The sequence below is a fragment of the Monodelphis domestica genome, chromosome 3, assembly GCF_027887165.1.
Source record: "Monodelphis domestica isolate mMonDom1 chromosome 3, mMonDom1.pri, whole genome shotgun sequence".
Taxonomy (NCBI): Eukaryota; Metazoa; Chordata; class Mammalia; order Didelphimorphia; family Didelphidae; genus Monodelphis; species Monodelphis domestica.
In genome coordinates, this window is record NC_077229.1 from 255641608 (window position 1) to 255653740 (window position 12133).

The 12133-nt window shown below is 36.8% G+C and overlaps 1 protein-coding gene across 4 annotated transcripts in view; it reads left to right on the top strand.

The window, feature by feature from the left end:
- The window catches only part of SPIRE1 (spire type actin nucleation factor 1), a 282349-nt gene that overhangs the window by 128681 nt on the left and 141535 nt on the right, over positions 1-12133 (top strand). The window lies entirely within an intron of this gene.

Genomic DNA, 12133 nt, shown 5'->3' on the forward strand with positions numbered 1-12133 from the left:
TTTTGTTGTTCAGTCATGTCCAACTCTTCATGACCCCATTTGGGGTTTCCTTGGCAAAGATACAGAATGATTTGTCATTTCCTTCTTGAGTTCATTTCACACATGAGGCAACTGAGGCAAAGAGGGCTAAATGACATGACTGGGATCACAGAGTTATTAAATATCTGACACCAGATCTAAACTCAGGAAGATAAGAAGAATCTTCCTGACTCTAGGCCTGGCACTTTATCTATGGGGCCACCTAGCTGCTCCATATTTTTAAATACCTTTCTTTAATTAATATTTCCCTTACTTCTCCCCATCTCAGCAAATCATTCCCTACAATAAAGCATAAAGTAGAAAAGCAAGTGAGTTTAGCAAAGCTAATCAGTATATTATCTGAGCCTGAAAGTATGTCCATTATTATAATTATAAAAATATAATTATATATATTTATAATTACAAACATAACAATAATTATTATTATTGACTCCCCCCCACCTTTATAGGAAGGAATTCCTTCCCACCTTTATAGGAAGGAATTGACTTTTCCTCCTCTCTTTTCCATGACAAGCTCAGATCACTAATTTGTTAAAGGTAAAGTTCAAGATTAGCACAAAGTTATAAGAAGGATTAAAAATAAGAATGTGATAAAACATTTATTAAATATTTATTATATGCCAGGTATTTTAGTAAGCCCTAGTTATATAATACAAGTAATTAAAACAGCCTCTTCTCAAATAGCTCAGATTTTAATGGGGAAGACAACACATAATGGGGAGAATGAAAGGAGGAAAGGATGGCATGGCCTGGAATTTCCTTATGCCATGTAAACATTCAGAGGGCATTTGAGAAAGAAAGTGATAGAAAGTCAAATCAGCAAGCATTTATCAAGCGCACACTGTACTAGGTATTGTGTTACACACTGAGGATACTGGGTAAGATAACATGTAAACAGCTATTTACAGACAAGGCATACAGAAGGAAAGCACTAGCATTAAGAGGGATCTGGAAAGGCTTCTTGTAGAAGGTAGACTTTTAGCTAAAACTTGAAGGAATGCAGAGAGCCAGTGAGAAGGTAAAAAATCCAAGACCAATAAATACAGCCAGTGAAAATTTATAGTTAGAAAACAGAGTACCTTGTGCAAGAAACACCAAAGAGGCTGGTGCCACTATCATGAAGTATGAAGAATAGAGTAAGATGTAAAAAGTCTGAAAAGTTAGGAAGGAGGTAGGTTGTCAAAGCCTTTAAAAGGCAAATAGAAGTTTTAATATTTAATCCTGAAGGTGTTAGGAATTCACTGAAGTTTATTGAATATGGGGATAATATGATGAAATTTGTGCTTTAGGAAGATTATAGAGAGAAGGGATAGAAGAGAGATTTTGAAGGTAGAATTGATAGGATTGGCATCAGATTGGATGTGGAGGGAGAAAGGAGTGAAAGAAGAGATAGCTGGGATGATGGTGGTATGCTTGAGAATAACAGGGAAGGAGATTTTTTTGGGGGGGAAAGATAATAAATTTAGTTTCATATATGTTAAATTTGTGGCTCTACAGGGCATCTAATTTGAGATGTACAATAGCTAATATCTAGCTAGTAGGTAGCATTTATATAGTGCTCTAAGGTTTACAAAATGCTTTACAAATATTTTTTCATTTGATCTTTACAACTACCTTACAAGTTAGATGCTATTATTATTGTCATTTTACAGATGAGGAAATAGAGACAAAGATTAAGATCCTTGCCTGTTGTCACACATTTGTTAAGTAAGGCCACATTTGATCTTGGGTCTTGAAGAACTTGAGAGCTAGTACTTTGTTCACTGACAGTTGGGGATGTGAGACTGGAGGTCAGGAGAGAGGTTAGGCAAGAAAAACCGATCTGAGAACTGTATGTATTGTAAAGGTTAAAATTAATCATTGGATAATAATTATATGAAATTATGTGGTCGCCAATATTTATTATATATTGAGTCTGAAATTTATTTACAAATATTTACAAATTGGAGAGGAAACAATAAAGTAGAGAAAAGTGAAGAAGTTAGAGAGGTTATCTATCCTATCAACCTAAATATCTTACTCCAGGTCTGCTTAATCCAGGCAGAGATTAATTAGCTCTCAACCAGGAAGGCCGGTTGTGAGTAACCGTGTGGCCTCCTCCAAGATGGAATCTAGTCTCTTCAGTAACTAGGAAACTTTCACTCACCCAACAAAGAAGTTTAGGAGTCAGAGTCCAAGTTGAAACCAAGCACCAAGCCCATGATCCAAGCCCCAATCTCTAGCAAAGTTCCCTCAAAGACGATCTCCAGCCAGAAGACTATCTCTAGAAGATAATCCCTTCAGACTATCTTCTCAAAGACAATCTGCTCTAAAGGAGTTCAGGGCTTGCATTTATGGTGACTTCTTGTCCCTTCCCCTCTTCACAGGGGCCAATCACAGTTTCCAAATTGTCTAGCACTGCCCCAGGGGGCAATGTCTGTGGGATCAACTTTTCACCTTCTGAAAGTTGTTCTCATCAAAAAGATTCACAGATTCCAGGCTGATTAAATCAGAAAGGCTCACAGTTTCCCAATTGCTTGAATTTCTAAAGGTGGGAATTTTCTAAGTACCTTGCTAGCTTCTCACCTAGTACAAAGTAGGGTGTTCAATCTTTTGTTTATTCAATTTAAAAGTAGACAAAAGAGAGTTAATCCTGTCCAGTCTAGTAAGGTACTAAGTAGGGGTACTTAAAGTTAGTCTTAACTTAAGATAGACAATAGAGTAAAGAATTCTCTTTCACAGTATGTAGGATGAAATTGAATTATTGGGAGCCAATGAGGTCACCAAGTCATGGGAGCCCTGTGGATGTTTGAAGAGGGATGAAAAGATTTGGAAAAAGCATTGTGGTGAGTGGAATCATGAACTGATAAGGAAGGCCAAAGTGAGGGCTCAGTTGAGGTTGTGTAACAAATTTATAGTACACAAAAACAAAGTAAAGATGGAAAATACTTGCTTCATATAACAAACTATTTTCACCTTTGAGCATATTAAAACCACTGTACTTGTGCTTTAACATGACAGACTTCAATGTATTTACAAAGTAGAGTTTCCAATATAAAAGAAAAAAATACAGTGAAAGCAACAGAATTAGTTCAAGTATTTTTACAGGAGAACTGAATTCTAGATAACAGTTGTGAGGATATTGAGGGATTGATTCATAGGATATCTGATATCAGAAGATATCAGGTGTCTTAAAAAAAAACATGAGAGGGAAGGTTTGGACTTTTGGTATGGAGAAGGGGAAAGAGAGAAGAACCCCCTTCTCAAAGTGGGGTTCAGAGGAGGCAGTAGATGTAATGGGTTGGCTCAGAGAGAGGAGAGGGGGGGTTTGAAGATTTTCCCTCTTCTGCCTTCCCTCTTTAGCTAAAGCTGCTCTCTCCAATTTTCTCTTGTCCCTCTTGTCCCCCCCTCCACTACTGTAGACCAAAGGGTCTCCCCTTGATCTGTTCACTCACACTCAGCTTGGGGAACAGATAACTTTTAATGTCAACTCAATCAGGTAATACAAAAGGAAATAACGAGCAGGGAAGAATTGGAAAAGGAATGTGGGAAAAGGGGATCCCTGTCTCTATATAAACTCTTTTCCTCCCTTAAGTTTGGGGGGAACTCAGGCCTTGGCAGCCTGAGCCCCCTGAGAGAAAGTCAGGTTGACTCACCCCTGGGCAATAAGAGCTGAGGAGAAGTCCCTTCAATTGGGAAGTGTTGTGGGGGGAAGATTTCCAGTCACCAGCAGGAAAAGTGGGTAACCCTGAGGAGAAAGTCTTTTTCCCACCTTCTCTCTTTGTCTTCTCAAGACCTAGAGACCCTCACTGCTCTCCTCACCAGAGTTTTCTCCTCCTCCTGATTTTACTCCTGGGACCACTCCCCCATCGAGGTGATCAATTTCACATACTCTTCAGCCTGGCATGTTTTCCTAGTGCCAGCCTCTGTCACACAGGAGAGAGAATATCAAAGGTATGGGGGGGGAGGGGGGGAATTGGACTTTATTAATGCCCAGAAGGGGACAACTGAGAGAACATAAACAATTAACATATATGTCCACTTTACTATCTATGTTAATTTTATGAGGATAGCATATACACACTGAAGACATCCTTGATGAAGTTATTAATAGGGAATAATCATTTTTTCTTAATGGATATTTCACAATAAGCCATGTTCACTATCACAGCATTGAAAGAAAGATATAGAAAATACAATGTTCCACTAGTTTTACTGTTGGCTATGAAACAGCGTTTTATTTTGTAGAACAGAACACTCCCTTAAAATTTAAAATTAAATTAAAGCTTCTCATTGTGGAATGATCAAATGTATTAGACTCTGCTATTAATAACAAAGTAATGATAAAGAACAATCCTATGGATTTTATGAAAAAGAATGCTATCTACATCTAGAGGAAAAAACCATGGGAATAGACACACAAAAGAAAAACATGATTTATCACTTGGTTATATAGGAATATGATTTGGGGTTGTGGTTTTTTAAAAAAGCTTTTGGGAGGGTTGTTTTTAAATGATTACTCTATTACAGATATGAATAATAAAGAAATAGGTTTTGAGTAATAAGACATGTATAAACCAGTGGAATTGCTTGTCAGCTCTGGGAGGGAAGAAGAAAGAGGAGAGGGAGAGAACATGAATCATATAACCATGGAAAACTATTCTAAAATAAATAATGTGGAAAAAATATAAAGTTTCTCTTTCTCTCTGTCTCCCATATATTCATCAAAATTATGCGAGACTTCCAAATATGTAACAAAGTTGTTCAGTGAAGTCTGAACATTAATATTAGCTGATGCATAAAACAGGGAGGCATATTAATCAATTATCATTTATTAAATGTATTCTATGTGCCAGGCACTGTTCTAAGTCCAAAGGATCAAAGAAAGACATAAACAAGTCCTTTGCTCTCCACAAAGGTAACAGTATCATAAATCTAAAGTTAAAAAGAACCTCAAAGAGAAATGTCAGGAGTTAAAAAGAACCTCAAAGAAAGGGGCAGGAGTAGAATCTGAATTTGGGTCCTCTCTGTCTCCAGACAGAACTTTTTTCACTTAATACCATTGTCATGGATAAAATTTGGCATAGACTAAAGAGAGATTACAAATAAATAGTAGTGAGGTCCTTAAAATTCATTTTTGTGTGGACCACATTGTGCTGATTAGCATAAAGCCCCTGCATCTTGTAGAACCTTGTGGATGAGATTCATAACAATTTGAAATGAATGAAGATGTCATGAATTTAGATTGACAGCCTGTAGAACTCATCAGCATTTTTTTTTTCTTGGACATGAATTGCAAATGGGGAAATTAGTCCCAGAATTAAAGAGGAATAGAAAAACAAGTGTGAATTGCCTTTGGGGAATTGCAGAGCCCCTTTAATGAACTTAAACTTCTCTCTGACACAAAACACCACAGTTTTTAGTATCTGAGTTCTACCAGTGTTATTGTGTAGCTATGAGCCATAGAATATCAGTCATCAAAGAAATAAAAAGGAGTGACAGAGCAGTGGAGACATTCATGATGGATGAGAGCAAACAGACTGTGACACATAATAAATAAGGAATTGAAGCAAATGATTTAATTAAATAAATGTATGATGGAAAAAGAAGATGGGGTGATCACATGATGAGAGTGAGAGATAACTAATGAATGGCCCTTGTACTTCGCTGTTATAATATCAAGTGATAGGTCCTCAGTATGTGCAGTGGCTCTCCTTTTGTGAATTTATAAGAAAATATGAACCAGAATCTCATAAGTTGGTCAGTCATGGTTTGTTTGTGACTTGCACTGTTCAAAGAAGCATCTACATAGAAAAAAAATTACAGATTAACTTTATGTAACCTTAGACAAGTACCTTACACTCTCTGGACCTCACTTTCCTTAATTATAAAATGAAGGAATTAGACTCTTTTTGATCTCTAATGTATCTTCTAACTCCAAATTCGTGAAATTATGATTTTTTTGTGCTGAAAAATATTATGTTTGTATGTTTGAGAGGTTGTACAAATAGAGGAGAGAGTGGGCCTCTAACTGGATTTGAATAGCTACTTGAACTGAGTTAGGATATCTTAATACTACCTGTCCATGTCCTTCTGCTTACTGTTCCACATTCTTGTTCTTTCTTTTCTAGTTGTTTAGTAATATATAACTGATACTAGGAGTGCCTTCTTACTCTGAAATCAATGGGTTTTTTTTTCAATGTCTAGAAATCTTAATATTTCGTATTTGTTTTACATGTTCCATCTTATAAAACTAAACACATTCAGTAAGCATTTACCAAGTGATTTCTATATGTCAGGTACTAATAGAGCACGTTTCTTTTTTTCTTATATGTATATTTGTTGTTTCCTTTGATAGCACATAAACCCCTTAAGGGTAGGAATTGTTTCTATATAGTCTTAGTATCTCAAGTGCCTAGCACATAGTAGGTCCTTAATAAATACTGGTTGATTAATTCAGTTCTTCCAAAAATTGCTTTTTAATCTATGAAATTGTTTCTCTTCATAGTTGATTCTTCTGAACTAGTGCAAGACAAATAATTTTAAAGGGAGTCATTTAGATGACAGGCTTCAAGATCTAGGAAGAGAATTTGTTTACAAAATCCTGTTCCTTTAACTCTTCTTTGTAGAATGTCTGGTCCCTCAGAATTCTTACAGAAGCTAAAAAGCACCTTAAAAGTATTTACAAAATCTCCTCTGTAACAATGTGTTCTAAATGTCTCCTTTAGTTAAACAAGTAAGAGTGTGACTTAACATTTAATTAAGATCAGTAACTGAAACTATAGAATATTAAAGAATTCATGACTTATAATAGTCGTGACATGGGCATTCATATTTTGTTGGTTAAGGTTTTGAATTGAAAGATAACATTACTATTGACTTACTGTTTACTTTTCCAGCAGAGAAGGAATTAAGAAGGAAAAAATTGCATTTTCCTTGCTGGAGATGGTTACATAAAAATAGTTTTGAATCACATTGAAACAGTAGAGTGTTCAGATACTTTGACACTACTTGCTTTCTGATCTCAGTAAATGAGAGTTGGCACTTCTTTTGTAAAAACACATTTTTATTGATCTTTTATTTTTATATTGTTTGGATGCCTCCCTTTTTCCTCTCCCAAAGAATTTTTTTAAAAGAGGAAGTATAGAAAAAAATTCGGAGGCAGAGTCAAGATGGCAGCCTAGAAAGAGCAGAAGTTCAGACCTCTGAATACCCTTCTTAACCAATCATAAACTGAATGCTACCAAAGGACTGAAAAACAAACTTGACAACAAGACAGAGCCAAGGAACCCTCCTGCTGGACTTAATTCAAAAGGTAGGCCCCCCAAAAACCCGGAATCCGAGAACACTCGGGTTTAAGGGGAAGACAGAAGGAAGGTCCCAGGACCCATCCCCCCTCCCACCCAGAGCGCTGAGACTCCCAGACCCCAGTGGCAGCGGGAACTTCTGGGCGGGCAAAAGTGCTGATCTGGAGGGCGTACATTACAACCAGGGCTGTGATAAGTTCAAAGTCTCCAACACAGATGGCGGGGAAGGAGCTAGAGAGGGAGCATAGACCTGGCAGCCTGGCCAGAGCTGTGGAGATCATCCATATTTGCTCCAGTCTTCCAGGAAGTTTTGGACTCAGCACCCAACCCAACTAAGCTGAACTTAATCCCATCAAAAGTCTCCAGAACTCAGTGAAGCCCAGGCTCCACACCCATCCTCATTGACTGCTGGACTTTAATCCAATCAAAAGCCTCCAGAGGACAGGGGAGCTCAAATCCCAACAAACCTCCACCAGAGACTACACTGAGATATCTCCTGTGAAAGTTCCAAGAGGGGAGACTGACAGAAGCCCCCAAACAAAAAAAAAATGAGAGGATCAAGAGCACAGACAAATACAGGGAGTAAAGAAGGGGTGAATTTGAGCAAACTATAGAAAAAGAAGAAACTACAATAGACAGCTTCTCCTCAGCAAATGGAACAGAGGGGGAGAGATCAGCAAACGATAAATCAGAAATCTAAGCGAAATGGATACAGGCTGTGGAAGAACTCAAAACACAATTAAGAGAGGCTGAAGAAAATTGGGAAAAGAACTTAAAAATTAAGATAAGTCATCTGGAAACAGAGGCACTTGAACTAAAACAAGAAAATAGTGTCATAAAAGCCAAAATCAACCAGCTGGAAAATGAGGCAAAGGAGATAAAAGATGAGGTGAAGAAGATGAAAGATGAGCAAAAGGAGATGAAAGACGAGGTAAAGAGGATGAAAGATGACCTCCAAAGAAAATCAGACCAGAAGGAGAGGGATGACCAAAAAGCCAGGGATGAAATCCAGTCTTTAAGAACCAGAATACAACAACTGGAATTAAGACCTCACAAGGCAGCAGGACACTATAAAACAAAATGAAAAGAATGAAAAAATTGAGGAAAATACGAAGCATCTCATTCACAAAACAGACAATTTAGAAAATCATTGGAGAAGAGACAATTTAAGAATCATAGGTCTACCAGAAGACCATAACAAAAGAAAAAGCATGGACATAATACTACAGGAAATTATTCAGGAAAACTGCCCTGATATCCTAGAACAAGAGGAGAAAATGGAGATTGAAAGAATCCACAGATCACCTCCTATATTTAATCCCCAACTGACAATACCCAGGAATGTTATAGCCAAACTCAAAAACTATCAGACCAAAGAAAAAATATTACAAGCTGCCAAGAAGAAGCCATTCAGATACCACGGAAACACAGTGAGGATAACTCAGAATCTGGCTGCATCCACACTGAAGGTCCGAAAGGCATAGAATATGATGTTCCAGAAAGCAAGTAACTAGGTCTACAACCAAGAATAAAATACCCATCAAAACTGACCATATTCTTACAGGGAAAGTATGGTCATTCAACAAATAGAAGAATTCCAAGCATTCTTAAAGAAAAGGCCAGACCTGAACAGAAAATTTAATGTCCAAGCACAGAACTCAAGAGAATCATCAAAAGGTAATTAAAAAAAGAGGGGAAAAAGAAAAACAAAACAACAACAAAAAAAATTTTTAAGAGACTCACTAAGTTAAAATATGTATCCCTATAAGAAAATAGGTCATTGGTAATGCTTAAAAACTGTTGCTATCACCTGGGCAGCTAGAAGAATTACACTTAGAGGGAACAGTGACAAATTGTATAGGATGAAAGGACAAGACATAAATATGTATATAGATATATGCATGCATAAATACATATACATGTGTATATATATATATACAATCAGAAATAAAAAAAAGAGGCTAATACTAAAAGAAATGGGAAAAGAAACAAATGGGGGTAAATTGATATGTCATGAAGTAGCTCATGGCGGGAGGGGGGTGAACATCAATACACTGGAAGGGTAAAGAGGTTGGAGATAGGAAATACTAAACTCTTACGTGCTTTGAAACTGACCCAAAGAGGGAAGAACAATCCAATCCATTGGGGCAGAGAATAGATTTGCGCCCTATAGGAGAGTAGAAGGGTAAAAAACGGACTGGTGGGGAGGGAAGCAGTACAAGGGAGGGAGAGGGTGAGGGGGGATTCTAAAAAGACTACAGGGGAAAATAAGGGGGGGAATAAGAAGGGAGAGGGTAGAAAGGGAAGTAAAATAAGGGGGGAATTAGGGGGACTGATTATAAACAAACATTGGTGTAGAAGGAAATAGTGAAAGAAGAAAAGGCAGGACCAGGAGTAGAAATCACAATGCTAGGAAATATACAGCTAGTGCTCATAACTCTGAATGTGAATGGAATGAACTCACCCATAAAATGCAAGCAAATAGCAGAGTGGATTAGAATCCAAAACCCTACCATATGCTGTCTGCTGGAAACACACATGAGGAAGGTAGATATGCATAGGGTGAAAGTAAGAGGATGGAGCCAAATCTATTGGGCATCAACTGATAATAAGAAGGCAGCAGTCGCAATCATGATATCTGACAAAGCCAAAGTAAAAATAAATCTAGTTAAAAGAGATAGGGAAGGTAACTACATCCTGATAAAAGGCAGTATAGACAATGAGGAAATATCTGTACTCAATATGTATGCACCAAATGGCAGAGCATCCAAATTTCTAAAGGAGAAACTAGAGGAGCTCAAGGATGAAATAGACAGAAAAACTATACTAGTGGGAGATCTGAACCTTCCTCTATCTGAACTAGATAAATCAAACCAAAAAATAAATAAAAAAGAGGTAAGAGAAGCAAATGAAATCTTAGAAAAATTAGAGTTAGTAGACATATGGAGAAAAATAAATAGGGACAAAAAGGAATATACCTTCGTTTCAGCAGCACATGGTACATTCACAAAAATTGACCATGTATTAGGTCTCAAAAACATTGCAAACAAATGCAAAAGGGCAGAAATAATAAATGCAACCTTCTCAGACCACAATGCAATGAAAATAATAATTAGTAAGGGTACATGGAGAGATAAATCAGAAATTAATAGGAAATTAAACAATATGGTTCTCCAAAACCGGCTAGTTAAAGAACAAATCATAGAAACAATCAATAACTTCATTGAAGAAAACGACAATGGTGAGACATCCTTTCAAAACCTATGGGATGTAGCCAAAGCAGTACTCAGGGGGAAATTTATATCCTTGAGTTAACATATAAACAAATTAAGAAGGGCAGAGGTCAATGAATTGGGCATTCATTGGAAATTAAAAATCTAGAAAGTGAACAAATTAAAAATCCTCAGATGAAAACTGATTTAGAGATCCTAAAAATCAAAGGAGAAATCAATAAAATTGAAAGTCAAAGAACTATTGATTTAATAAATAAGACTGGAAGCTGGTACTTTGAAAAAATAAATATAATAGACAAAATACTAGTCAGTCTAATTAAAAAAAGGAAAGAAAAAACCAAATTGACAGTATCCAAGATGAAAAGGGAGACCCTACCTCTAAATGAAGAGGAAATTAAGGCAGTCATTAAAAACTACAATGCCCAATTACATGGCAACAAATATGGCAATCTAGGTGATATGGATGAATACTTACAAAAATATAAATTGCCTAGACTAAAAGAGGAAGAAATAAATTACCTAAACAACCCCATAGCAGAAAAAGAAATTGAACAAGCCATCAAAGAACTCCCTAAGAAAAAATCCCCAGGGCCTGATGGATTCACAAGTGAATTCTATCAAACATTCAAAGAACAACTAATCCCAATATTATACAAACTATTTGACAGAATAAGCCAAGAAGGGGTTCTACAAAATACTTTTTACAATACAAACATGGTACTGATCCCAAAGCCAGAAAGATTAAAAACAGAGAAAGAAAACTATAGGCCAATCTCCCTAATGAATATAGACACAAAAATCTTAAATAGAACACTAGAAAAAAAGACTCCAGCAAGTCATCACAAGAGTTATCCACTATGATCAGGTAGGGTTCATACCAGGAATGCAAGGATGGTTCAATATTGGGAAAACCATCCACATAATTGACCATAGTAACAAGCAAACCGACAAAAATCACATGATTATCTCAATAGATGCAGAAAAAGCCTTTGATAAAATACAACACCCATTCCTATTGAAAACACTAGAAAGTATAGGAATAGAAGGGCCTTTCCTAAAAATAATAAACAGTATATATCTGAGACCATCAGCAAACATCATCTGCAATGGGGATAAACTCGAAGCCTTCCCAATAAAATAAGGAGTAAAAGACTGTCTGCCCTTTGATCCAACCATAGCACTGCTGGGTTTGTACCCCAAAGAGATAATAAGGAAAAAGACTTGTACAAGAATATTCATAGCTGCACTCTTTGTAGTGGCCAAAAATTGGAAAATTAGGGGATGCCCTCCAATTGAAGAATGGCTGAACAAATTGTGGTATATGTTGGTGATGGAATACTAATGTGCTAAAAGGAATAATAAAGTGGAGGGAACTCCATGGAGACTGGAACAACCTCCAGGAAGAGATGCAGAGTGAAAGGAGCAGAACCAGGAGAACATTGTACACAGAGACTGATACACTGTGGTTCAATCGAACATAATGGACTTATCCATTAATGGCTTTACAATGTCCCTGAACAATCTGCAGGGATCTATGAGAAAAAAACTATCCTCAAGCAGAGGAGAAATTGTGGT